Here is a 26,847-nt window from a genome sequence, read left to right on the forward strand (position 1 = left end):
AGGATACATCCCAGAAAATCTATTCTGGTATAATCGAGACAAAAGGCACAAATATCAGAGCAAATAAACCCACATTGAGTCTCCATGGAACTAACCAAACCCATTTCCTCAGCCATGGCTTATAAGGTTTGCTGGACCTTTCATGAGCCTTTTGCCCTCCTCTGGACATGCTCCAGCGCCTCAAGGTCCTTTTTGAAATGAGAGACCCAAACTGAACTCAGCACTCAAGGTGTGGTGCCACCAGTGCCACATACAGGGGGACAATCACTGCCCTTGTCCTGCTGGCCACAGTGTTCCTAATTGTTACCTTATGCATCAAGAGTTCTCTTATCATTATAGTGCAAGGATTCCACATCACCAGAGCTTCATGCCATCTCGATGTTTCTTAAAGACAGCTCCTCTATACACTGACCCTTCCTGGTCCTTGCAGTAGCCAACTGACTGCTGAGCCCACCAATCCACTCTTTTATACCACTGCTCTTATTGGCTACAAGTGTGGCCCGTTAACATAAGGCCTGCTCCTAATTTTTAGTAATTGGTTCAGTTGCAACTCTTTGGGGGATAAGATTATATTCTATACCACCTTCATACTGTATCCCCTACACCTGATAGAGGAAAAGGGGATAGGGCTGCTCTGGAGCCAAGCTGGGAGAGCTGGGGAACTGTTCAGCCTGAAGAGAAGAGAAGAGAAGAGAAGAGAAGAGAAGAGAAGAGAAGAGAAGAGAAGAGAAGAGAAGAGAAGAGAAGAGAAGAGAAGAGAAGAGAAGAGAAGAGAAGAGATCCAAGGAGATCTTAGAGCCCCTTCCAGGACCTAAAAGAGCTCCAAGAGAGCTGGAAAGGGACTTTGGACAAGGGATGGAGGGACACAACACAGGAAATGGCTTCAAACTGAAAGAGGGCAGGGTTAGATGGGATATTGAGAGAAATTTTCCCCTGTGAGGGTGGGGAGGTCCTGGCACAGATGCCCGGAGAAGTTGTGGCTGCCCCTGGATCCCTGGAAGCGTCCAAGGCCAGACTGGACAGAGCTTGGAGCAATCTGGGATAATGGAAGGGGGATGGAACTGGATGATCTTTAAGGTCTCTTCCAACCAAAACCATTCCATGATTCTATGATTGAGGGTTGGAATACCAAAATAAGTACATGAGCAATAAATTACCCTACTCTTAATCCCCTTGAGGAATTGCCTCCTCTTTGGAGTCTCATGGTTTGTCTCCTTCAAACTTGTGAGATTTTGTGAGCTCAAGTACAACAACAATGAACAAAAAAGTCTGAGAGAATGGGGAGAGATAAATGAGCCCCAGATATACTGAGGAGCAATAGAGTAGTGAGTTTAATTTCAAGTCTGAGAGAAAATAAACAATTTATAAGCATCTCAAAGGAAAAAAAGAAGGTGAATGCTGGCCAGTATGGCTTTGTCAGGAATGAATTGAGCCAATCTAATTTCCTCTTCTGGCAGCATAACAAGGATTGCAGATAAGGGCAAAGCAATGTATGTCATATATCTTGATTTTTAGTAGAGTTTCTGACACTGGCTTGCAGGATATTCTAATAATAAACTGGGAAACCAGTCTAGATGATACTGCTCTAAAGGAGTTGCAAAACTGGTTGAGGGAAAAAGTACTTAATATCAGTGCTTGTACAGGGAATTACCTGTGCATTACTCATCTGTGATGCAATATTGCAATTACTGCATCTGAAGCTGAGATCAAGTTCAGAATAAACACAGTGGCAGAACCAGGGTTCAAAATAGGAGCTCTGTGGTAAAAATGGGATGTGGTTGAGCAGCAGGTGCACTGCTGTTCAGCCCAACACCATCAGATTTACACCACTGGGAATAGGGCAGCTGTGCTGCAGGGAGGGTGGAGGGGCTGCTGAGGGTCAAAAGCTGAATAGGAACAAAAAAAATTTATTTTGTAGATGAGGTAAACACCACACAACACTATGTAAGGGTAAGAAAATCTGAGTAACACGCACAAAGGGATCCTGCTCTGCTGAGCTGCATTAGAAGAGCATTAGAGTCATGTGCACCAGAGAAATGTGGATGATTTGGGGGAAAAGGTGGCAATAATGATCAGGGTCTTTGAACACCACTTCAGCTGAGCCTGTTGAGAGGACAGAAAACTGAGGGAAGATGTGCATAGTCTTGGGAGAGATGAAAGGCTGCTGCTCTGAGGAAAGGAACAATTTGTTCCCTTATGGCCGCAGGGTAGGGCGAGAAGTCATAAACCGAGACAACAACGAGGCAGATCTGAGTAAAAATCACCAGTGACTGCTTTGAAGTAGTGAAGCCCTGTGTTAGGAACTGATCTGACAGGATGGAGGGCTGCTCTGAGAGGTTTTTAAGAATGAATCTGAAATATTTGTCAGGATGGCAGAAGTGCAATACAAGGTCTTGTGTCCAGGAAGGAGGTGAGGGTGGATGGCCTCTGTCAGTGGTCCTGTGGCTGCGAGATGTGTAATCAGTGCAGCCCTTATTGGTTTTGCAATAAACCTGCCCCAGCTGCAAGGATTAAAGGCACACAACTAGGCCGAGCAGAGTTACATAACTGCAACAAAATTACATTTTAAGTACGGTTTTATGTTTACAAAATAACTTTCACCAGATGGAGGGAGGGCATCTAAATGAGGAGCTCTGCAGAGGTTTTAAGCATTAAAAGCTAAGACCCTGTCTCCAATGAGGCTTCCCAAAGAATTTTCCACCGCTGCTCCTGCTGTAGTGCTGATACAATTGCTCTGTGCTAATCCAGAAGGATGTTGATGTTTTAGAGATTACAGCCTCACAAGCAAGGCTGAACTGATTTTAGTGAAAGTGGTTTAGATGAAATCTGACCTTAAGGTATATATGAAAAAAATATTTAAGCTGGGACATCCTCATTCAGCTACAGGGTAGCAGCTAGTCAGAAAAATTCTCTGGAAGCAGGCTGTTAGATACACAAACAGGTAATTGGTGAATGGAAAGTGTATTCTAGGTGTGCATTGCCACAGGAGCTGGTTTTGCCTCTCAGCTTGTTTGAATTTACTCCTTCTGTGCTCTCTACCCTCCTGTTGTGATGCCTTACATCTTGAGTTTGAGCAGAACATGATGTTCTGCTGTCTCACTGTGAAAAATACAAGTTTTCCCCCATACAACAAACCTTAATAAGACTGTGAATAAAGGCTACTGATGAGAGGAATTATTTGCAAGAGATGACCTGGATCACATCTCCCATCCTTGACTTGAAGAATCTTTAATCTCTGCTAGCACAGATCCATCACACAGTGTTGGATGAGTTCCATCATTCCAGATATAACAAGGATGTATTATTTGCAAAGTTTTGAGTCTGACACAGAGATAATTCTTTTGTCTGAAGATTCTTTCACACCTTTTCTGTCTTCTATTCTATTCTATTATTTTAAGAGAATATTTAGCCCTTACTGTGCATCTGTTTGGGGAGTAGAAGGATGCTGCTCCTTTTCCCCTTCTGTTTTACCATTAGTGAAAACATCTGTACTGTCCATTAGCTGTTCCAGGGGTACCTCTGTGCCTAAAGAGACTTGTGGAAGATCTGTGTTCCCTTTCTCAGAACTGCATGAGTCAGCTGGTGTTGAGAACACACCTATGTTTTCCTCATCTCCATCCCACACCCTTTTCTGTTCTAATAAATTCATGGCAGGTGGATTCAGACATGGGAGCTTCAGATTCCCTGAGCCACTGGCTCAGGGAGGACAGAGGCCTTGGATAATCTCCCCAGGAAGGAAAGCCTGAGACCTCTTTTTCTTGTGCAGAATTTTCAGTCTCCACACAGTGTTTCTGTTCAGTGTCTGGCTATTTCCAGTTCCTTCATGTGCAGAGGAGCAGAAGGACGGTGGATGTGCCATTTTGAGGGTCAGAAACAGGATAATGGTATCTACCCCAAAAATTTGAAGTTACTCGTGCTCTGGAGTTTTGTTGAAAAATAAAAGTCATGCTGCTGATGACAGCACATCTTCCAAATTCTCCTGCATGTTCCTGCTGCATCCAGGCACCATAAAGATTCTGATGGATGAGTTCTGCACGGGGTGCAAAGTGCTGAAATTCCCTTGTGCTCCAGTGGGTTCAGAGTTCCCACATGCAGCTTTTCTGCCTAGCCTGGATTTCCTCGAATTAGTGCATTCCCTTTGGGACACATTGGTTGTTAAATGAAAATATTCCTTTTCAGGTATTTGTGCTGAATGTGGAAGCTAGGTGCAGGAAAGAGTTTCATAGCTGCTCTGTTGGAATAATCTTTCTAATATATTTATACATGTTTTTTTTTACCCTGGGGTTTCATAATGGTGGGTTTTTTTCCCCTCCTCTCAGGGCCAACTGTTCTGCCTATTCCTTCTTGACTTATAGGTCTTTTATTGCAATTTAATAGTTCTTAATCTTTTCCAGGTGCACATAATGATCCTGCTCTTGACACAGATCTTTTGCCACACAGGAAGACTGTGAGGAAGGTATGAAACAGATTGGGAGCACAGCTATTTATACAGATCATGGAAAGCTAGGATATGTAGATTTGAAATCTGTGTGTTACCTTCTGAGAAATTTTGCCATATCTTTAATTTTATTGTGTATCACAAGCTGCCTTTCTGAAGGCTGGATCCAGAATTCACTGAAATCATTGGAAGTAATCCCTGACATTTTGGACCACTCTAGATCAGACCATAAACCAGGTGGTGGGGTGCTTGTTTTGAACCACTGGACTAGTCAAAGTTGTCATCCCCACCTGTTATTAAATCAATAGTTTTGATTCTAATGACACTTCAGGCTTTTATTTCCACCCTCCAGTGGAAAGAAGGTGGCTGAGTGTGTGCTGTGGGTGGAGGGTGAAGACATTGTCTGAGCACACAGCAAGCACAAAGGTGGCAGAAGGCTCGGTGTCAGTCTGGGAGGAAATGCTGTGCATTAAATCCCCAGCTAGCTGTGATATTTGGGAAGTGCCAGTTGTCAGCACAGTGCCAAAGGAGCAATCTGCTCAGTGCTGGCAGCTCTGCTCTCCTCTGCCAATTCCAAATGCCACTGACTCGCTGGAGAGGGAACCCAGCCTACTCTTTGTTGGAGGGCTGATAGGTGTGAGGAGTGGAGTTGTGTAATAAGTGAAAGAAAGGACAAATCAAGAGGAAATGGAGGAATTCCTCAGGGTGCCATCTGTGATGCAGATTACCAGGGAGGCAGAGTGAAAGTGAATTTCTTCTTTTGTGGATTAATTCTGCCAGGCTGCAATCAGTGAGCTAACATGCATCCTGCCTTTCAAGATCATAAAAAGCAGTGCAAGTGCTGACATCTATTATTAACACTGCTTTCAAATCAGCACTGGAGAGAAATAATGGAATATATACCTGAAAGTTTCCAGCTACCACCAGAAAGGGCAAAAGGTGGGGAGGTGACTTAGATCAGCCACAGCTTTCTCTGCTCCCTCATCACCTCCTCAGTGCTCGCTGATGATTTCCTTGTGCTCATTAGTGAAGTGTTGAAGGTCAGGCCCCTAGCTTTCATTTAATAGTAAACAAACTGATTTTAGAGGGCAGGAAGAAGTCTTAGAGACTCAAAACATCTTTCCTATCTGCTCCTCTCTTCCATTCAGCTGCCAGAGATGATTTATGAATGACACAATGATACACCTCTGAGGCAGAAACAGACCCTGTTGTTTACCAAGTCCTGAAGTCTGCATCCATTTTTCTGAATTTCTGCTGGATTTGAGTTTATATACCAATATTATTTATTTCAAAGCTCTGCTGCAGCAGCAGCAGCTGGCTTTAGACCTGACTGAAGCTGTATTTGATTGCTTTCTCAACAAACACAGTCTCTGCTCCACAGTTTATGATATGGATGTGTATTTTTATCTCATGGAAAATATGAGCCCCACAGCTCATTTAGTGCTTACTGTTTACTGATATGAATCATTGGAGGACTGTTATTGGTGCTGCTGTAAAAATAATAATAATAATAATAAAAACACACTATGGAAGGAGAGTTCCAAAGGCTTTAATAGAAAAATTGCATTCTGGTAACAAAGGCTGCTCTTCAGCAAAACAACATCATGTAAATGTGCCACAGTGTTCCAGAATGCTGCACAAGTTCAGTGCTATGTGGGTTTTATATAACAAATAAGTTTTAAAACGCCAATTTAATATGGAGATAGCAGCTCACCTGCTTAAAATGCATCCTTTTATTATCAGTCAATTGGAGGGGAATGTATTGGTTGTATTTTTTATCCTATTCGAATAAAAGTCACATTTATGACTCAGTTTTTATAACCATTGTGCCATAATTGAAGCTGAGAAGTGCTTCTTGGATTATCAGTCCTTTCCAGAAGTTACATTCTGCTCCTTGGAAATGTTATCATGGGTGGTCTTGATGGAAAAGCACTGCAGACTCTAATGGGGAATGTTAAAGTGGCTTCATAAATCTGTGCACAAACTGAAGTGGCAGGTATGTTATTTCATTCTGCAGTCTGTAATGCAAGGAGGCTTCAAATTTCACTACAATGGATTTCACTGGGGGCTACAGTCCGTGGAAGAAATCTGAGCACCATGGAAACAACTGTAAAACTCTGGTTTCAATGGAGGCAGAATCTTATGCTGTCCCTTTTAGGCTGGTTTTTCCCTCAGCAGTGTCTTAATTGTTCCACCAAATTTGTTTAAAGTCTCTTCATAAACCTTGCTAGGAGTAAAGCTGGGCCAAGATGGTGCTTTTGTGAAAATCCCGTTATGAGTGTAAAATTTTTAAAAACTGAGCTCTTCATATTCCATGGAATTATCAGACTTGCCTTATAGACCACTGATATTTATCCATTATTTGTCTAATCCTGGATTTCTTACCCAGAGTTAAGATTTAATGTTAAAGCACACGCACATGAGCTCTCTGATGAGGTAGCTGTTGCATAAGCAGTTGTGTTTTCTCTGTGCATGGACACTGAGCTCATCATGCTTTCTCCATGACCTCTGCCTGCTCCTGGAATTTTTCAGAGTGCTCACTGCCCTCCAGGTCAGCCTGCACTTCTTCCACTTCTCCCTGAGGTGGGCAGAGGCAGCACTTACAGCTCCTGCAGCTCCTCATGCTGGTGAGCATCCTCCTCCCTTTGCATCCAAAGGTCCTGAGAGCAGATGAAAGATTAATGTAAATAATGAAGGGAGAGGATGCTGAAAGTTGTAAGAGGTCTCTCTGCAAAGCCATTCTTTAAGGTGATGCCAGATTTTTTTTTAATAAACCCAAAACTTAAAACCAAACCCCATGAAAACCCCAGCATCATGTTTGCCTCTCATTGTAGCCACACTGACTTTAAGAGAATTGTTTCTGATTGAGGCTGACGTAACTGAGCACAAGTTAGGTTTGAGTGTGTGTGTACATATAGATGTGTATGGGGAGACAGAATCTTTTTTGTAAGTCTTTAAGTTACTAGAATTGGATTTTTGGCAGCAGTTGTATAACTTCATTCCAACAAAGAGACAGCTTTTTACTAATTTGCTTACTTTGTTTTATTTTAGCAGTGAAGAGCTGAAGGAAGCTCTCTAGTTTTACATCTCTGTTAGTTTCCAGTCCATTTCTTGGCTATCTTATTCAAACAGCAATCTCAACTTCTCTTAAACACAGAACATTTTTGGTTTAATTACATATAAATAGTTCTTGGGTTTTCAGTTTGGCAAAAACTGTTAGTAATGCTTGTCTTGTATAAGATTTGTTGAAACTACTGCAGATTGAAACTGGTGTGAGTGGGAGAACGATGGATTTTGAATATAAATTCCCAGTGTGTTCAAGATTTCTGTCTAAACAAGAGCTCATAATCTACTGCTTTGTTACTTAAGTATAAAATAGAACTGGAGTTATTTTCCATCTAGTTTACCTGGCCATGCTGTTGCAGTTTGGTCAGGTCTGGACAAGCTCACTGCTGTTCCTGCTGGCACAATCCAGCTGCATTTCCATTCTGGGCAGGTCAGTGGCCATCATTTCCAGGCAGAGCTCTTCAGCACGCCCCTTCACTTCAGTCTCCAGACTCGCCTGCAGAGACTCAATTGCATGCTGGTGAGTGTTTCTGTGGACTCCAGTGAAGCATATGGTACAGCAGTCTGTTATCTTGGGTCTGATCCAGCCCTTGTATCAAATTATTGCCCACCAAGTAATAAAAATATAGTGACTTTTCAAATCTCTTAAAATTGAGATACCAGGACTTTGTACCAAGCCATTCACAAATACCTCCTTTTAAAACAGGGCTGGAGAGATTTCAAGAGGTCATCCTAAGAATGTACAGTCTAAAATATGGATCAGCTCCTGCCAAACCAGTCCCACTTGATGTGAGACCAGACTGCATTTAACTTCCAGTAACAGAGACCATAACCTCCAGACAATCTGGTCCAAGCAGTAATTCCCCTTAATGATTATCAAACTTTCCTAATGTCTAACTTAAAATCTCCATGCTGCAACCTTATTATGTACATAATGTAATTATGGTCTCCGTGATTATACATACAAAATCCATCCAGTTATAAATGCAAAATCCATCTGGTGGTGTGTGGGCAGCAGGCTGGCAGGAATCTCTCACATCTGCAGCATTGATACCTCCAAGGAAGTCTCTGCTTCCTCCAGTGCCACCTGCAGTTTGTCCTTCTCAGTCTCCAGCCTCACTGTTTGCAAATCCTGAGTGTTCTTCCCTCCCTTCCTCAGCTGATTGATTAGATCCTTAATTTCCTCTAGGGAAGAAAACAGATATTTCATGTGATAGGTTTATTTCAGGACTATGAACTCTCCTGAGTGCACCAGACAGATCCTTTGACTGGAAATAGCATGAAATGGTTTCAGTCACTTTTTGTCAGCTGCCCTTTTCTTTCACTGCTAGATATTATCCTGGATTTCTGAATGAGCCCTGCTAGCTGCATGTGCTCACAGAGGTGGAAGAATGAAGCACACTAATAAAGAGAATTTTTTTCCCAGTTTTTATCCAGCCTTCCCCTTTCCCCCTTTCAGATGGTTGCTTTCACAAAATGGGCACAGGACACCACATCATCTCCTGCAGCAGAGAGGGGCTCTCTGCCAGCTGATGGAGGTTGGGGGAGAGCCCAGGAAACTCTGGGTGTGTGCCAGGGTGTCCATCACTGTTTTCTCTTGGCCACAAGGACAAGAGACTGTAGCATCTTCTAAATGTTTACAGTGTAATCTTCCAGAGAGTCCTATAAGAGATCAATTTTTGTAATTTACAGAACTGTAAAAAAAAAGGCAGGGGGGTGGGGAAGGGGGAAGGTGTCACTGGACAGCCAGCAGGGAGAAGGGATGCAAAGAGATTTAGAGGAGTCTGACTGACTTGCTCTGAGCTGATTGCTGGAGATGCTGAATCCTCTCCATGGAGGTTAAAGGGAATTTCATCTTCCCAGGGTAAAGCTGGCTGTTGCTAACAGCCCCCCCAAGTGAATTGCTCAGAATTAGAGGATGCTGGTAGCCAGAACTGGCACTGCAGCCTCTCTTTTATGGCACCAAATTAATGTCCTCAGAGACTGAAAGCACTGCTAGGAATAAGGGAAGTGGAATTGGTGCTGGAAGACACCCCAACAGATCATTCAGTAGAAATCAAGGGGCTTATGATGTGCACAATTTTTGTACATCAAACCAGTACTTAACCCTAAGGGCCTTGTTCTCTTTCTTCTTAGATTCCAGGTGCTCCAAGGATCCTTCATAGGCAGCCTAAAGCTCTACATTTTCAGTTGTGTACATTCCTTCTGTGAATTTACTTCAACCTGCAGCTCTTTGCCCCTTTTTTGCCATTCCTTTAGCATCTTACCAAAGGCTCTGTGCCTCTTGTCCAGAGCAGCACAAGCAGCATTGGCCTGGAAAAATAAAGCCAAGCATTCACTGGACACAAGTTTTCTTCACACTTCGCTTCTCTGTATGTCCTGCCAGCCAGTCACAGTTAAATTGGCAGCCATTCTAAAGGCTGGCAGCATTTCTCTTGGTCACTCTGAATGGATGATTAAAATGTTTATGAGGCTGTCTTTCCTCACCATTAGGAATTTAACAAGATCACCCAGTTCCCATCAGTGTGATAGCCATCCTTGCTCCTGTGGTTATAATGATGCTGCTGTGGAGCAAATGTTTTCCACTTCAGATGTTCCTTGTGCAGATGTGCTGCTGGTAATTGCCTGGGTTGATCAGTGTGACTTTTTCTATATTAAAGCAGATTCAGTTACAAACAAGATGTTATTCAAGACTATTTTAGACTGTTTAACTGCTTGTCATGAAGGGAAAGAATAAAGGTACATTTTTCTTTCCTAGGAGCTTTTAATCACAAATATTCTACATATCCTTATGATCCACACATGTGTTCAGATACCATGGTGACAAGCACACCACAGGAACCATAGAATAAAGAACTGCTTCATTAAAGAAAGGGATGGGGAAACAGATTTTTCAGCCCAGTAATGCAATGCTGTATGTGGGATTTTCGGCTCTTGGGATCTGTTCTAAAGCCAACTGCAGGCATTGGCAGGTACCCAAGGACTTCAGTGGATTTGGAGCAGCCTTTGTGCCTATTTTAAGTAACATTTTTATTCAAATATCCTACAGTTGCACTACTATTCATGCTCTTACACTAACATGAGCAAGAGTAGAAATACTAATTTAATGAAGGAGCTGGTGTTTAAACTGTGTTGTTTAGGTCTGCTTTGAGTTTGGTAGTTAATAACCAGTGGCCAACCCACCAGTACTGCAGCACTGAAAAGTTCAAAGCAGGATATCATTATCCTTTAAAGGAAGATGAATACTTTGCCTTGCAGTAAAGGAGGGCTTTTGCTTTAGCTCTACTCTTGTTTCTGGAAGTCAGCTAATGAGCTTATGAGAAGCATGCTGTGTGCTCCCAGGAATTAGCTGTGGCTCTCATCTGCATTTTCTCTTGATGTGAGAAGCCCTTACCTTGTTTCTCATGGCCATACAGATTACTTGATATTTATGGAGAGACCTTAAGAAATAAGGAAATGGATCAAAGCCAACCTGAGTTAACAGAAATGTCCCAGAGCCTCTGGTACCAGGTGTTAGATCTTGGTGGCCAGGCTGAGTACACTCCTGGATTTCTGGCCTTCTCAAGTCAACAGTGAGTTCCTCCACTTTATTCTAAAGCCTCTGCTTAATTTTCTCCATATTGGCAGCCCAGGTTTGGATTGATCCCACTGTCTCCTCTGCTTTTGGAGCCTCACAGCCAACTTTTTCCTGAAGGAAAGATGGCAGAAATATCCTGGTGAGTAGACCATGGATTTAAAGAGTGGTGGAATCAGCAGCCCTCACCTACTGAAACACCATCACTGTTTTCACCAGGGAGAAGATGGCAACTTGGCAGCAGTCTCAGAAAACAGATTGTAAAAACTTTGGTGTTTGCTTTATCCTTAGGAAATTATAGTGGCTTTTGTAAGGCTAATGGAAGAGTAAAGTCCTGTTGAAATTAAAAAAGGCTACCCAAATTCAAGCCTTAATCAGAAAGGTTTGTTTTCTGTTGTCAGTGTACCAAAGTTAGGTCTCAATAGCCTCTGTTATTGCAAGTATTATTTTCCTTCTCTTGGCTGGAGCCCTTTGCTTTCTCTCTCTCTTACCAAATTACATCCCAAGATATCACATCCATGAGCTGTGACTCAGCAGCCAAGCTAAATAATGAGACTGCCCTAAGCCCCAGACACCCTGAAAGCTGAGTGCTCACTTAGTTTCCTCCAGCTTTTGCTTCTATCAATGGCATCAGTCCTCCATTTGGCCATCCAGACTGTGACTTCAGTGTTGAGTTTAGAGAGCTGAACGGCAGTTCAGCTTTGTTTTTCTCCTCTTCCTCCAGCTGCTCTTTCATCAGGTCCAAATCCTGCTTGGTGTTGTCTGGGCTCCCACTGCAGCCATGCAGGACTCAAGGTAGAGCAAATTCCACTTGAACCACTCAGTCCTGGACCATCTAGAAACATCTCAGCCTTCAAAATATCTTCCTGTTCAGGAGCCAAGGTTTTTTGTGGTTTTTTTTTTTTTTTTTTTTTTTTTCCCCCTTACCTATATTTTGCTGTATTGGAGTGAATTGAATTGAGCTCATACAACTGAAAACAGAACTTGGCATGTCACCATCACTGTTTGCTTTCAGTGTTTCAAAGAATGATGACAGTAAACCCATTTGGTGATTGTTCTGAGCACAGAATCCTTGCCAGACTGGTGATATACAGGTGCAGCACTAGAATTACTCTTTGGAGATAAGCAGACATTTCCAACACACAGGTGTCAGACAGGGAGATGAAATGTTGATATATTTTGAGCCAGGCTTTTGTGATCTCTGCAAATAAACTGCTGCACAATCCACTGAATGGACAGTGGACTGATGATCAGGAGGCTCTCTGTGCTCTGCTCTGCTGCCAGCCCATGGGAGACTCCATATCTCATTTCCATATCCATACAAGGCTCATGTGCCCCACATCCCCTCCAAGACCAGCTGGTGAGAAGCCCAGACATTACCTTGGGTGAGGAAGGTCTCCTTTGTGAGGGCTAACACAACAGATTTGTTACTCTGAAGTGGACAACGTTCAGAGGAACAGGCAGTGATGACCCAGGACAGCAGCAGCACCTTGGACTCCTCACCCAGCAGTCTCCTCAGGCCATCTTCATGCAAGGTGAGAGAAAGTTTTATAGACAGTCTGGGTAAGCCTGCTCTGAGCTTCCTGGAGCTCCCAACTCAGCTGGCTGGTTTTGGCTGTGCAACAACTGTACAAAAAAAGGAGAGGAACTAATTCAATGTGACTGGAGTGAGAGAGAAGGATTGGGCAGATCTGTGAGAGGAGACAGGGCAGGGCTGCCAGAGCTGGATGGAATATAGGGGAAGAGAAGGACCTGAGGGAGGTAACATTGCACAAAGCTGTCAAGAATTTACCTTGGAGTCTGATGGCTTTATTTTCAGCTTGGCTCTCCCCCACTGCAGCCAGCTGGGCATTGGCCTCAGCCAGGTTATCTTCCAGCCAGTGCACATGAGCATGGGAGTTCAGCTGGAAGAGAAAGGTCAGTCATATGATGCTGAGTAAGGCTTCAAGGGCCAAGATATTCTCCCTCCCTCCCTCCCTGGCAAACTCACTTTATTCCAGTTGGTAACTGCACTGGGATGACTGTAGCAGCCCGGGGGAGTGCAGAGTGCCCTGACCTTTGTGAGGGGGATGCCTGCTCCGTCAGCCAGGATGGGCAGTGCTCAGCATCAGCTGCCAACAGCTGCTTCCTGGCATCAGCAGCTCCCACTGGAGAGCTGGATTCTGCTTTGCACTCATGGCTGCACCTGTGGCTGCGTTGGTTTGGTGAGGAATTCCCTGCTGGTCTCACCCCCTGGATTTCTGCAGACATTCCATGCTTACACTGAGCTTACCAATTTCTGCCTTCATGAGCTGTTTGTCCATCTCCAGCTGTTCTTCCACTCTGGGGCATCTCCATGAGCTCTGCTATCCCAGCCATGGCAACTGCTCTTCCTGTCGCCCTGCTTGAACTGACCTTGCTGCTTTCTGTGCCACTGGACAAGCTCCTCTACCTGTTTTCCCTAATGTCTGACAACATGGACCTACCTCCTGATATGGATGAGAATTAATCAGCTCACATTTCTAAAGTAAATTAAAATGAAAATGTTCCTTATTATTGATGCTATCAATCTGTATTAGTCATTAGAACATGTTCAGAGCATTCTATTCAAACATAGTCTCACCTTCCAGGTCTTCCTCCAGCTCTTCACTGTCTGGAGTGAGTGGAGTACACACAGGGGCACAGCAGTGTCTGTGAGCAGGAGATGTGAGAGAAATTTGTGGGAATATGAACAAGAATCTTAATTTCTTCACTCCCTTTTTATGTTTGTCAGCTCAACTGGGTTTTATTTCTTGGGAGAGATCTATGGCTGAGAATACTGAGCCAAGAAAGAGGAATGTCTGGCCAGGTGTCTCAGCAGACAGCTGATGTTATCTGCAGCATGGTTGGCTTCCTGTATGATTTTGGAATTTGGTCTTCAGGAATATAATCAAGCTTACTTGAGGGAAATAGAGGCTTGTTCATAGAAATAGCTGAAATCTAGGTCTTTGTGTCATGTTTTTGTTGAAATGCTGAGTGTTTAGTTAAATATTTGAATACTGAAATACTTGGATGAAATAAATATTTGAATTCAGAATGGTAACACTGCACATCCTGTGAGCTGTGGCCTCATTTCTTGTTTGATTTACCACCTTTCCTTCCAGAGTGAGAGGGTCAGTGCCTTGGAGGGCAGTAGAGTCCATGGAAAAGTCTACCAGACATCTTTGCTGACTTCCTGAGGAGGATCCTGGAACACATCACCTTTCTCCTGGTCAGAGCAGCATGGCAGGAGATCTGCAGTTCCCCAGAGTTCACAGTGGAGTTTCCAGTGAGTGGATAATACACAAGACAAGCTGGATTCAGAGCTGGCTGAACTGTTCAGTCACTGGAAACTAAAAGGCAAATGTTTCCAGGCCCAGGGGTTTCACAAGCTCATAAAGAAGTCAGAATCTGCTGTAAAAAAAAAACATCAGTATCTGCCTGGGGAAAAATAAATACTAGATCTCAGCTGGTTCTGTTATTTAAGGGTTTAAAGAGAGATGGGATCCAGACTCCATTTTAACAGGGTAGGTTTAAAGGGTTATATTAATCTTTCATGCCAACTCAGTCTTATCAAAAAGTCAAAGCTGCACAAGCTGCCTGTTTTGGGTGGCAAAGGTAGGACATTACAGCAAATGAATTAAGCCAAATTATATTTTCTGCTTGTAGTGAACAGCTGAGATTTAGTGTCCTGTCTCCTTAATGGGACTGGCAGGGCACTTAAGTCCCTTTTCCCTTTGTGGAAGCTCCTCTTACCCCATCATTAACGGGTCTGCACAGAAAGGCTCAAGCAGCCTGGGAAGCTGAGCCTGTTTGCAGCTCTGAAGGACTAAAACATTTAATTTTTCTTCTGTCACTTAAGTGTCCCAGCGGCCTTGCTCTGAAGCACAAGGATCTTGTATTCCCTGTGGAGAATTTGAAATAGCAAAGCTTGCAGTATGTATTAATGATTGTACACATTGCCTTTGCTACTTAGCTCATTAACTAGGTAAATTAGTGGTTTGGATAATATAGAGTTGGATATTTGTATTCCAGGAAGTTAATTTCTAAGGGGAGGTTTCTCAGAGCAGCACTGGCAGACCATTCATTGAAGTAGTCAATAGTGACACTAAAATAAAGTTCTAATTTGTGATAATATTTTGCAATTCTAAAACAGTTTTTGTCTGAGGATCAGAAGGCCTTACATAAACATTTAAGCCTCAAAACTTCCCGGTGATTATACACACTTTATATGTGGGTGAGTGTGGAAGATGAATTACAAATATCAGACAATGAGTCAGAGAAAGACTTAGGAAACAAAATCTTGCATTTCTGATTCTGCCTGCCTCAATTACTGAACTGTACTTGTGCTTGTCATTGGATTAATGCTGATGAGATCTGGATTTTCCCAGTGAATTTATGGTCAAGGCACTTTTCAGCTGTAGCTGATGCTGTCAGAGTTGTGACGTAGCACAACTGCACCCAGTAGGATTTTGTACCCTGGGAAATTCCACTCCAACTGACATATTAAGCCATGAAAATTCCTTAGAACATCTTTCAAGTTTTGCTCATTTCATCTCCTTGAGGCTGGCAGTTGTCATTTTGAGGTCATGCTCTGCTTTAGGATGAGCCTTTTCCATCTTGCCATGGATTTTCTTTTCTTCTTCAGGGTTGTCCTCCAGCTAGTTGAAAAGAGGAGAATAAATGTGAAAAAATACTTTGTAACAAGCATAAAAGTCGTGGGATCATGGAATGATTGGGCTGAAAGGGACTTAAAGACCATCCCATTCCACCCCCTGCCATGGGCAGGGACACCTTCCCCTATCCCACGTTGCTCCAAGCCCCATCCAAGCTGACCTTGAGCATTCCATGGATGGGGCAGCCACAGCAAGCATTTAGATGATGTTTATCAGAAGGGCCCAACATGTTGAAATCAAAGCAAAGAGGGTCATCTAAAATAGAGACCAGGGCAACTGCACCTCAGGTATCTCAGTGGCAGGTTGGCAGCTGTTCTTGGACAGGTGGTTCACCTTGTTCTCCTAACCTTGTTCTCCACACCTTGCAGTTTTCCAAGAAGGGAGAAGCCAAAACCAGTGCACAGAGTTGGGTGAGAAGCTAAACTCTGCCCTGGCAACAGACTGAAACCCCAAAGAATTCACCCAAGGTGCTTGGGCTCCATGTGTGGTTTTCAATGGGGCCACAGGAGCTTGGTCCTGCAGTGACTCTTCCCAAAGCATCCTGCTCACCCTCAGAATTCACACAGCTCTTTTGGGCAGTGGCACGAGTTGGCAACACTTCACTGTGCTGCCATGAGTTAATACCTAGAAATACACAGCCCCTTCCTGTTAGTGCAGCATGCTGGAGTCTCACAGTATTGAATCAAGTACACAATGGGGTTTTTTCCTTCCCCCAGACCAGGAGAATGAGAATAGAAGATAATAAAGAAAAATGAAACAGTTATTTCTGCCTGGTGAACTCCCTCCAAAGCCCTCTTCTCCTTTTGGCATTTAGTGACTGAGTAATTCTGAGCAAAGAGATCTAAGTTTGAACCCCGTGGTCCAATGCCTGCAGACAGGAAAAGGTTTTTGTGGATCACACAAGCCGTTAGCAGCAGCAGGACAAAATGTCACTGGAAACTTGTGCTTCTTTAGAAGGAATCTGAGATTCAGTTAATAAATTCTGAGGCATATGAGGCATCTGTGAGTTTAACATCCTGTGGAAGTTAACACTGACTTCAGAAGAAGCAGCAGACAGCCACATGGCTGCTCTGGTGCAGATTTAAAACTTCTCCAATTACATTAAATAAAAAACAATTCAGGTGCAAGAGAGGGAGAAGCATGCCCCAAGGCTGGATGGAAAGGAGTTTCATGGCTGCAGAGGGAGATGTGTTATAAGCAGAGGCCTACCGGCATCATTACATAAAAGTGGGTCTAATTAATAAAGAATGTCAAGGAAATACAATGTCTTTATGTAGAGAGATCCCTAAAAATTCCTCTGGAATGACTATTGCTATCAGGTGGGAGGGTGAAGGGAATAATTAAATCCATTCCAGGTTGTATGAGATGCTAGAAGACAATATAAGAAACCGTGGGGGAGATGAGCTGGGTAAATCTGAGCATCCCTAAAGGTGCTCTGAGTGGAAGAGCTGTAATGGTTGGCTGGGTTCATTTCCTTGAAGAATAAGGCAGAAAAAGCCCCTGGTTATGTGTCATACCCAATTCTCCTTCTGGGTTCTAGCCAGGGTGTTCTCCAGCCCTTCCAAGTGAGCTAATCCTCCAGTATCCACTTGCTGGCCCTCCTGTCAGCTCCTTCACACCCAGGAGCTGCCTCAGGAGGCCCATCCTTCATTTTGGGCCATCCAACAAGTTCCCTTGTTCCTAATGAAGGGGTGGGAATCCAGTGTTCATCCTGTGAAAGGCTGCTAATAAGATTCTTTTAACACTCCTGTGTTACAGTTGATCTCTGTGACTCAGGCCTCAGCTTCTGTAAGTTAAGCATGAAAACCTCTGTTTGTACACACACAGGTTCCTAAAAAAGAGTTTGCACTGCAAGAAGATGAGAAGATGCCACCCCAACTTGCTGAGTATCAGTATATCATACTGAGTATCAGTGGTGGACCAGGGACAGAACTTGTGACAGCAGCTCCTCTGCTTTAACCAGGAGGCTTTTCAGTCTTCATTTGAGTTACAGTCATGCTGCCTGTGAAGATCATGCATCATCCCCATGTGCTCTTTATTCATTCCATGTTCCGAAAAGGAGCCTCTTATGAGTCACCTGAGGGAGCTGATGCCCTGCCTCGATGAATCCTGAGCCTTTCACCATTCCCTGTGGATAACAGCCTGCAGTGGGTGGAGAGGTCACCCTTCTCCTGGCTGAGGGTAGCTTGTCAGCTCCTCTGCTCTTTCCTGTCTTCTCTGAGCTCCCAAATCTTTAGGAGAGAATCTTTGACATGATTCTTCTCACCTCCCATCCCTTCAGTTACATTTCCTCCTCCTGCTGAGCCACATTCAGCAGCAGCTTCACCTGGAATTATGGAGTCCAAGCAATGAGGCTCCCAAAGCAAGTCATTTCTATTCTAATGGCTCCTGAAAGCCCTGAGGTGGTCATTTTATTATCAGATCCTAGAGGGTTTTGCATACCAGTGGGAGGCCTGGTGTTTCCTGAAATGCCTGTTTAGTGCAGTTTCATATCTCTGGTGTGAGTAATACAGCTCCTAGAAAAGGTTGTTATGGAGCACAGGAGCAGATCTGTGTGCCAGCACAGAAGTCAGGACTGTATGCCAAATTCTGAACTGATATAAATGCAGAATGATTCTTATCATGATCTAGATTCACACCAGTCCAGACCAGAACCCTTTGAAAGCTTTTACTTTCTAAGCCTGTGGCTTAGCCTCGTTTGGCTCACACTGGATCTGGGAAGGTGTGCACCCAGATAAAAAGGCAGATTTTGGTACAACCCTATTTAGAAAATTGGCTTTAATTTTTTGTTGTTTGTTTTACTTAAACTTGTTTCTCTTGGTCAGCACTTTCTTTCCCCTCTTGGCAGAAACCCAACTGATTTGTCCATCCTGGGCCTGAGTGAAGTGAGCTGGAACTGCCCCTTTGTGATGGCTGTGTGGTCCTGCTTAAGAGAAGTGAACCAAATATCTTTGTTTTAGCTTTTAAATGTTAATGAACAGTGAAATCTTGTATTCCCATGCTCATATCCTCACCCTCCTCTGGTTTGTGCTGGTTTGAGGAGTGGGAAATCCAGGCCTTGAATTTTGAAGACATTCTCTTTCCACTCCCTAGAGGCAGCAGACATAGATTCAGATTTCAGGATTTTCTCTATTTACTAACTTTTCTGGCATTGATTTGGAAAGAAATTATTCAGGCCCCTTGCCCTATCAATAATTAACAAGAAAGTCACTGACTTTCTCAGTGTCTCTAACTGAACATGGCTGTTATTTTTTCTCCCAGCCCTTATCTTTCCTGCCCAGACATCCCAAGCTTCTCAGTGCCTGTAATTGCCACTGTTTAATTCTGCAGAACAGGACAACCTCAGTTTATTTTCCTCACCCTAATGTTTAATTTCTCCCAGAAAAGCAGCTGCAGAAACTTGTGGCCATTCCTCTGAATTGCCATCAGGCCAAGCCTGTGGCAAACAGAACGTGTGGGGCTTCAAACAGCTGAAGGGGTGGAAGTTTTGTCCTTGATAAAACTAAAATACACCTTGTGCCATCCTGTGATAGGAAATGCACTGAATTGTTTTAGTAGTAATGAAAAATAATAGTAGTAATCTTGCAGCTGTTGGCTTTAAAGTATTATTGAGGTTGTGATCTCGATCCATAAGTTGAAATCTAAGGATAGAGTAAGTTGGATGAAGGATGACTATTGTGTAATTATTATAAAAGTTGGGAAATGCAGATTTTAGGTTCTTGGAAAGAACAGAATGCTCCCTTCTGCGTGGCTGTTACAATAGCTACTTTCATTATGTTATGACAAAAACATATGTGCAAAATTAATGATGCATGCTGCTAATATTAGATGACTACAACAATCTCTCTACATTTTACTTTCCAGTCTTAAATTGGATAAATGATCAGTTAGTAGGATTTTTGCCTGACTAAGGAATAGTAAAAAGCAAGTGAGATTTATTGCATAGCTGAAGGTGCACTTCATTTGCATTTTATTAACTGAACTGTCTGATTAAAAGTCAGTTTCAGGAGCGTGTGTAAGAGAGAATATTATATGCATGAGGAAGTGGGTTGCTGTAGAAACTCAGACTCTGCAGCTCTATTTGCACCAAAGGCATCCTGAGTCATAACTGCCATCAGTTTAGTCAGCCCAGTTTGGTTGGAGTAAATGGAACCCTTTTAAATCCAACCTGCACTCCTTTTCCCCCAGGGCAGGAGAGCCAGGCAGCAGCTCTGGTGCCTTCTCATTGTCCACAAACCCTGCAGAGATCAAGCTGGGATTCAGGTTTTGGTATCTAACATGGAAAGACAGGTATAATGATAGAAAAACTCATCAGCAGTGCAGAATCCTCATCACTGCCTAAGATCTTCTCTGGTGTATCTTCCCAGCCCCACAGGCACTGAAACATTGCTGTAAGGAAGCCTGTGGATGTTCCTACCTGTGAAAGTCCTTGGAAGAAGCAGAAGCAATGGAAGCAGCCATTTCTAGCCACTCCCTCTGTGATTTCCCATCAGGGACAGGATCCCTGCTCAGGATGCAGAGCTCTGACATCTGCAAGTGGAAGATGTGCATTCAGTAATGGTGCTGGAATTCAAACAGCACGAGTAACTGCCTATTCATAGCACATTTGTTTGCTGTTCACTGCTTTCCATTACTTGCCCTTCCACTTTATTATATATATCATAGGTGAAAACTCATATTGCTCTTCCCCCTCTGCAACTCCCTGCTTCTGTGGTTGTCCTGCAAAAAAAAAAGAAAAAAAAAAGAGTCAAAGGAGGCAATACAGGCCAATAAAAATGGTGCCAATTTGTCTAGTTCCTGCTCATGTATTTCCTAATTCTTTGTGCTTCTCTCACAAAATGAGAGGTTTATTAGACATCCTGTCTCTGGCCCTGGTGCTTGGAGGTGTCTCTCAGCCTGACATTCCCCTGGGCACAAGGCAACCTGTGAAGGGATGACCAAACTCTTTCATTCCTGCATGAGGATCTGCTCAGCCAGCCCCAGCTTGTGCAGGAGGCACTGTGTGCTTTGCCTGAGGATTGCTGCACACTCTTTGAATCCATTTGGAGCAATGCAGTGGGTGAAATGCAGGGATGTGCTGTGCAAAGCAACCCTCAGGTAGTCCAGCTGCTCCTGGAATGAGACAAAGAGGAGTGGAGTGACAGAGCTAACAGGAGTTACCAAGGCTGGAGAGAGAAAACCTTCTGGTTTATAAAGTCATTTGCATTTCCCAGCTGGAATCATAGCCCCTTAACAACTGGCTTTAGCTTTGGATACACAGAAAAGTAACACAAAACTTCTTCTGTAATGCATTTCCCATCTTCATTTGTAACTTTCAAGGCAAAATATGAACAGGATTCTCTGGAGCTTTCCTGTCCTGCTTCCAGCACTCCTGAGAGTTACTGGAAGTGCTGTGACAGCAGCCTCAGAAAGAAACATCACATCCTCAAGGTGCTGGATGCATCTCAAGAGTCAGTCTCCCCTTTTGATGCTGGTGCTGTTTATCAGTTTAGCAAAGCCCAAGATGGAGTTCCACAAGCAGAGGGGAGATGTACGATGCAACCCTGTCCATTTGATAGCTCAAAATGTTCAAAGCAGTTTCCCCTTCTCTCCCATTCACCTCCCAACAGCAGAGTGCTGGGCTGAGCTGATGACAGCCCTGGTAGGCAGCGGGTTTTTCTGGTTGATCGAAACCTGACATTTGTCTGGGCACCAGAAGGCCACTGAGTGCCAGGGGGAGATTCTGTAGCCTGTCATTAATCCAGGGCTGCACTCAGGCTCCCATCTGTGCAGGAATGTTTCTGGAGCAGCGCTCGTGGTGCCTTCCCGAGCGCACGAACGCGCGCGCACCGTCTGCTTCTCGTGCTGGAGGGGCAGGAATCTCAAGGTCAGAGCAAGATTGTCTTTCAGCAGGGAAGAGAAGGACACAGGAGCAGACACAAGCTGTTACCTGGATGAAGGGAGTGTTACAGGAACAGGCTTTGTCCTTTCCACAAAAGAGCCATGGGGAAGCACTGGGCACCAGAGCTGAGGACATTTGCGTGCTGACACATAGAGCTGAGAGAATTGATTGTACCCTGATGTTCACTCTACCTGCAGCCTCCTCTGCTTGAAGGAGGATACAGAGCAGGTCATGCTGGATTTCTGAAGCAAATCCACCCCTGCTTGGTGGGATCCTTGTTCCTCTGTTACCACCCTGTGATGCTGTGTCACACCTGGAAGGAGCAGGGGAGGAAAGGCATGACCAGTTCAGATACAGCAAGAGAACAGCCTGGTACTGCATGAGAAAGCAGATTTATGATTGTTAACTTGTGCAGAGAGAGGCAGAAATCCTCCCTGTGGGTACAGGGAAAGGAAATGAGTTAATGCTGGCCTGGGAATAGCATTAAAGCAATCCTTAGAGTCTCAGTCCTCACAGGGGGTCCTTTCCATGGAAAACCCATTTACCCTGAATGAATGATTCTGCAGCACTGCCAAAGGAAAGCATGTTATGGAGAGATTACATTTTTACCTTTTGGGCTCATACTTTTATACACTGACAGAGAGGACAATGTGGCTTATAGGCTGCTATAACCAAGCACAATCAGAACACATTTTGGCACAGTCAAATGTCACTTTCAGAAACCTACTTGCTAGCAAAGAAAAGAAATTGTTGCTGAGTGTAAAAAAGATAGACCAAAGGGTCTGTGATTCATGCTCTGATCATGTTCTGTCAGTGTGTCTGTGCAGTGGAGTATATGAATAACTGGTGGAGTTTGATAATATGCTTAAATACTGTTCCTGCTGCTAAGCATTAGCATGGCTGTGTGACAGCACAGCAGAGAGACGAGGCACAGCCACCAGGAAAGGCAAGACAGGCTGCAGTGAGCTGCAGGGCTCTGCCTCTTCAGTAACATGCAAGCAAGGGAAGCAAACCTTGATTTAATCTTTGGTTGATGTGTCTTTTAGGTAGCTTTCCTATGGCTCTGTGTTACTAGAAACAAGCTGTGAGCTTTTGGGGGTTTGTTCCTTTTCAGATTTTCTGTAAGGATTATATTTTTAATCAAAGCCTGGTGGGGAGTCATGGAACAGCCTTGCTGTTCTTTGTGCAATAAAATGCCCAACTGTGGCATCACAGGTCAGACATTTGCATAATCAGTATTTTTAACTAATTGTCACTAGAAAGCATTTCTGAGATGAACATTTCTGTATGGCAGAGCCATCTCTGCCTTTATGGCAACAGGCACATATTAATTTGGTTCAAGCTTGTACTTTCCCCAGTGTTGCTATATGTGGAAAACCCCTGGAAGTTTGGGGTGATCTGTTCATGCAGAGGGCTTGGACTCATCTCTGACTTTGCTAAGAGCATGTTTCAGCTTACACAGGCTTAGAGAAGGGGCTTGGCAGAAACAGAACTGTCTGCACTGGCTGTGCTGATGTTCCTTTCTCCTCCTTGGGCTTGAGGAGATAGGGTGATTGGCCCAGAGGTGTTTCAGTGGCAGCCTTTGATGGCCAAATCCTCCATTCTGGCACTCTGATGCTGAGAGGATGCTCTTCCACTCCAGTTTGTTCCCTGCTTTTCCCCTGGGCCTGGTGGTGACCCCACTGGAGCTCTCCAGACTGCAGCTGAGTAACTTTATCAGTCCCTGTTGGAAGGAAGGTGAACATGTTAATCTGAGTACAAGGGAGGAAATCCCTCATTGTCCCCATTCCCTTGCTGCATGCTCACCAAAATGGTTGCAGATCAGCCCTGCTGGGAGCAGACTGGGAAGGACAGAAGAGAAGCAGCTCTCAGCTCCATCCCTTCACACACACTGTTCAGCAGGGCTGGCTGGAACAGAGCAATAATACCTCAAACAAGGTGCTGCTGCCCCTGGGCTCCTGTCAGCTCTGGAGGGTCTGTGCCTGTGCTCCAGCAAGGCTCCAAACTCGCCAGCAAGGCAGGGCTGTTGGACAAAGCAGGATCAAGTCCTTAGCTGACAGCTCAGCCATCTGCCAGGCCTGCTGCCCTGTGGCAGCTGTGGATGCCAGCTCTGACTCTCAACAGCACATCTGTTCATTTAAAAAAAAAAAAAAATCTGAGTGTTGTTTAAGGTCATTCTATATTCCCCAGAAACAAGAGTCTGGGTTTAGCAGCTTTTCCAATCTCAGTGAACTGGCTGAGCTCATAGCACACTGGCTTTGCCCTGGTTTGTGTCACCAAGTGTGAGATCTCGAGCCAGGTCCATGTTGTCCACCTCTGCCTGCTCCTCCTTGGCTTCTGCTGGAATTTCTCCATGACATCCCAGGTCAGAATTTTCTTCTTCTGGACCAGAGCCCAGGACATCAAAGGACAGCAGGGACACAGACTCCCACAAGGGAATTCTTAATCTGCTCCATAAGCTGGAAGCCAGGCCATGGTGTCAAATATTTAAAATAATTTTCCATCCCACTGAGATTTGAGCAGCCAGGTCCCTTCAGACCAGCCCTGTGCTTTGCTCTCCCAACCTGCCCAGAGCAGGGAGAGTGCACAGCTCCAAACACACCAGAGCATCTTGCAGTGTGTTACTTGTGAGCCATGATTTGGAACTGCCTGTCTTTGTGGACTATGAAAATCATATCTGCTTTGTACAAAAGGCTTGTTTGCAATGTATAAATCCTGGGAGCTATAAAATACCAACAGCTGCTGGAAAGGGCACTGGAAGTTCAGCAGCTGGAGACTGTTTGATCTTGCTGTAGCTCAAGTCCTGCTTATAATAATAGTCTCAGAAGCCAGCAGATATTCCCAATAAGCTCTGCTCAGCAACAGATACTCTTCAAAATGATATTAAAAAGGAAAATATGTGTCAAAACTAGACAAAGGGTCAAGTCTTCTCCTCACAAAAGCTGCTCCTTGAGATTACACGTGTATGCGAAACGAGCAGGTTTTAACCTGTGCTCTCTGCCACAGCTTTCAGATCTGTCAGTTTGCAGGCTTCAAACAAACCCTGTTACAGCTCATCTGAAGTCCTGCAAACCCCAGGCCACTGAATGTTAACCAGACACTCCTGCATCAAGCTCATTTACTCTGGAGCTGATATTTTATCTTCAGGCTTCAGCTCACAGACAATGAACAAATCTTCAGGCTGTCCCAGCTGCTCCTCAGTTGCGTATTTATCCTCAGGTTGAAGAAGCTGAATTTTATCCCTACAGGAAGCACAGGCCAGGGGGAGAGCATCCTGTTTGCTGTATTTTCACTTTCACTGATGTTCCTTCAGGTTTCCAGTGAGAAGTGGCTCTTCCCCACCATCTGTGGTTTTTTGCTGTGATCACACCTTGATGCAATGCTAAAAATTAGGATTGAACACAAGCAGAAGTTTCTGCAGCAAGAGGTAATTACACAATCAGTCCAAACAAGGCATAACAAGCAGGTTTTGGACTGGAGGCTGAATGTTCTTCTAGGTTTCATTTCCTGAGCATGTTTTGAGTGTTTCACAAAAGAAAAACAAACAAACAAACAAACAAACAAACAAAAACAAACAAAAAAAACCCACTCTTAGTGGGACAAGGGGACAAGTTGCTCAGGCTGCCCAGGAGATCCATGTTGAAGTAAGTGGGATTGAACACCCAAACCTTTTCAAGATTATTGAAAAGCTTGTCCTGGCTGTCTTCTATTCCCTGTCCTGAGGAGATTCAAGCAATTAGCATGAAGCAGCTCAACACTTCGGTTTGAAAATTATCATTTTTACCTTCATGGCAGCCCTGCCAGATCAAGGGGGACCTCACCATTCATTGATCAAGATAAGGGAAGACAGCTTTCCTTTCTCACTCTGGCCTGCCTAAGGAAAAGTCACTTGCAATCCTCTTCTTCCTGGATAATTAGTAACAACCCCCCACTGCAGAGAACCTATTTCAATCTCTGACCAAGCTCAGTCCTGGTGAGTAGGTTTTTTATCCTAGAAGCAGAGGATTGAGCAGAGATGTGAGCATTAAAGGCAGTGAATAACACACACAAAGTGCTGTAGCAGTAAGTTCAAGGAAGAAATTATAGTATCTCTTGGCTCATTCCTGAGAAATGATGCATGACTTCTCCAGACGTGGAACACAGAGGGGAGCATATATATGTTTGTATCCCAGATGTATCCAGCAGCCAGAGATTGAAAAGTCACAGCCCTCTGGATGTCAGTGACAATTTTGCTTTGGATATCAGTGAAAGCAGCATTCCAATATCCTTTGGAAATCTTGTGAGTGCAGCAAAAACCACAGCATTCTTCAGTGATGCTCCCAGAATATGCCTTTAACCTTCACAATGTTCCCACTGACACGAGTGTTAGTACAGACATTTTAGCAGCAAGTGAAAGAGAGGCAGAAAATGTCAATGCTTGTCCAGTTATGTCATTGTTGGGTTCAGGAGCAGCTGTCCAGAATAACTCATCCTGCTACTGAGCATCCTCTGAATTGCCAGTGCATGGTTTGTAGGGTTGTCCTGTGCATTGTGTCCTTGCACTGCCCTTTGTTTCAGTGAAGAGCTCTGGAGGAGGTGGTTTGTACACTGAAATCACTCTGTCCATGCCTTCTTCCAGTCTCTAACACAGTTTGGCTTTTGGTTTCTAAACCTCACTGCATCAATTCACTCCAAAATCCCCAAAGGGACACCAAATCACCAGGAGGTCCTGCCTGGGCATTTTCATCCTTCCCTCTCTCCATGTAAGTCTGCTCTGTGGTGCATTATGTGAGTTCTTCAGGAGAGTTTAGGTTGACTCAAATCACCTTTATTACCAATTTTGTTTAGTCCAAGTAACTCTGGGGAGAACTCCCAACCCCTTCTGCCCACAGAGCTCCAGCCAAGGCGCAGGGGGACCTTGGACCTGCCCAGCAAAGGTCTGGCCGTGCCAGGCAGGAGGAGGCTGAAAGCTGCAGGAAACAACCTCAGCTTGCCTTGGCCTTGAACTGTCCACAGAGGCAAATCCAACATATGGCTCTGGGAGTGATGCAAATCTGGGATGAGTTGGAAGTCAGAGAGATGCAGACAATCCCACATTAAAGAATGGCTGGTCCATATGTTTCCTCTCTCCTTTTTCTGTGTGTTGAAGGGCTTTGGTCAGGAAATGTGGTGGGGTCTTTTCACCTTGAGAGCTGAGATTTGTGGCTCTCAGTTTAGTGTTGGATGCACGTGTGCA

This window comes from Melospiza melodia, chromosome 18, assembly GCF_035770615.1.
Source record: "Melospiza melodia melodia isolate bMelMel2 chromosome 18, bMelMel2.pri, whole genome shotgun sequence".
Lineage (NCBI taxonomy): Eukaryota > Metazoa > Chordata > Aves > Passeriformes > Passerellidae > Melospiza > Melospiza melodia.